We start from the raw sequence: 2,585 nt of genomic DNA on the forward strand, positions 1-2,585 counted from the left end.
ATATGCATATGCATACACACATATATATACATATATATAGATATGTATATACACATTTGTATCATATATATATACATATATGTATATATATACATATGTAAGTATGTATACATGTATGTATATGTATGTATATATATATAATTCTTAGAGATATAGGGTAAAAATTAATAATTAATTGATACAATCCCGACATCACAAAATGTGTCTGAATAAACATTGCCGGACAGCAAATAGAGACTGGGACATTGCTTAGAAAATATTTTTCATTTTTAACCTCGTATATAGTATGCACTAGGGATTTTGACCTTTAAATTTTGGGAAAAAATTGCGGATTATACTCGAGGATAAACAAAAAATTTTTAAATAATTTAAATAAACTTCCAGTAAACACTGTCTGTGACTTGGTAATTACTATGATCTGAAACCAATTCACTTCAATTTCGGTTATGAATGTTCTAGGAAAAAGGCTCGAACATCACACATCACACAACCCCCATCCTTCCTTTAAAAGAAATCTGCAGGATTGTGCCAAAGTAAGGAATCAAATACCTTACCGTTTTGTAAGATGATGTGAGTCTTTAAAGTAAAACAGAGTGAGTTCTCTCCTGACCGGAGCAAAAAATTCTTCACGGCAAGTCTAAAGCAAAGATGTTTTCGCTGAAGTAAGAGTATAATGTGTTGCAATAGGTTACCACTGAATAAATAACTAAAGTGCAAAAATCCAGTGAAAGCAAATGAGAGACACACAGACAGACAAAAGAAAAACAAAAGAAAATAGAAAGTAGGGTAGAAGGAGCAAGGAATAAATCAAATAAACCTTTATAAGCTCTGTTGATTATCTAGACTGTTAATTAAGCTTTCAATATTTCCAAATAACAACTTGATATAAAGGATATGGCTGAATGGATCCATTCTGCACGTTAACAAAGCCAAACAGAGATTTCTTTGGATTTCTCTTTCAAAGTGAAAACTCTACAGATAATTTATTCAGCTTGTTTCTCTTACATGCCCTGTTTAACAGAGTTTTATTAAATTATGCTAAACAAAAATTAATGACTGCAAAATATTACATAGTCAAAGTGATAACACATACATAACTTTCTTTAAGATATTTATACTGAGTCTTGCTTGAATTAACAAATATCTCACACACAAAAAGGCAAATATTTGTGTCCTAATTAGTAAATACATAAAGTCTCTATTTACTAATTAAGAGCTGCAGTGGTTTAGGTCACTAATGAATTGGAATGTTTAAAATGGGGTTCAAGAATTGTTTCTAAATACCAGCAGCATACAATTTGAAATGGCACAGTCCACCTACTGTAACAAGGCACAATTGTTGTTGTTTAGCCTTTGGTCAACCTGGTCAACACAAGCAGATATTTGATCAAAAGTATTCCAATTATGGCCAACCTGTCTTGTAGAACTGTGTTACTTAATGTGATGTTTACTTCTTTAAAAATGGTAGGGTGTGATATGAGGGAGATTTGGTTGTTATTTTTAATCAAGTCAAGCAACTATGTAGAGACTTTCTCATTAGCCTATCCTCTGTAGTGAGGTTCACCACTGAACTCATCATAGAAACAGCTAAATGAGGGGTTCTCTACAACTTGTTAGAAATAGCAGATAAATCTCTCTCACAATCACACCTTGCCATCTTAAAAAAGGGAAAATCAAGTCAGGAACTAAAAAAGAAGACAACATGATATAATAACTGCAATAGGTATCAAGTTTGTTTGAACAAAGCTGACCTAGGATTGAATAACATCAACAGCCTGTCACAATGCAGAGTTTAACTTCTTCCTTGTCTGGTTTAAGCCTTGGAATTGGCTGCCACCAACACTATCAAGCTGATTTGCCCTAAGTACACTAATTTGTTTTGAGGGAAATAGTGCCTTGCTACTTCAGAAATTATCAATTTAAATGATGGAGGATCCAGGAGAGCTAAGGCAAGCTGACTTTTCTGATTGCCAATGGATGATGTATTATAAAGTTCATTCTGGTCATTTGATGGTTTGGTTACAGCTGAATGGACAACTTAGATAAGTGTAGATTCCCTTACTGTCATTTGAAATTCCAGCAGAATTTCAATGAAGTTTCAGTACAAATTCAGTAATACTTCGGAGCATGACAAGTATGTCCTGCAAACCCTGGTGGAGCAAAATCCCATCACAACTGTTAAGGAACTAGCAGAGAAGCTCAGATTTGGTCAGTCAACCATTCATCGACACCTGCAGTTGAAGAAAAATGACCATCTTTGGTTTTAAGAATAAAGGTGTTCTTCCATCAGGATAATGCTCAGCCACATACAACGAGGATGACATTCCAAAGGCTGGAGCAGTTTAAATGGAAAACGATACCCCTTCCAACATATTCACTGAACATTGCCCCATCTGATTATCCTTTATTTTGCAGTCTTCAAAATCATTTGAAAAGAAAAAATATGAATTGTGTAGATGAGGTCAAAACAGTACTAGAGGAGTAATTTTTGTCACAGACAAGTGAATTTTGGAATAGGGGTCTTACAAGTCTACCAGATAGATGGAAGAGCATTGTACAAAATGAAGGAGAGTATAGTTTAGATT

This window comes from Octopus bimaculoides, chromosome 23, assembly GCF_001194135.2.
Source record: "Octopus bimaculoides isolate UCB-OBI-ISO-001 chromosome 23, ASM119413v2, whole genome shotgun sequence".
Classification (NCBI taxonomy): domain Eukaryota; kingdom Metazoa; phylum Mollusca; class Cephalopoda; order Octopoda; family Octopodidae; genus Octopus; species Octopus bimaculoides.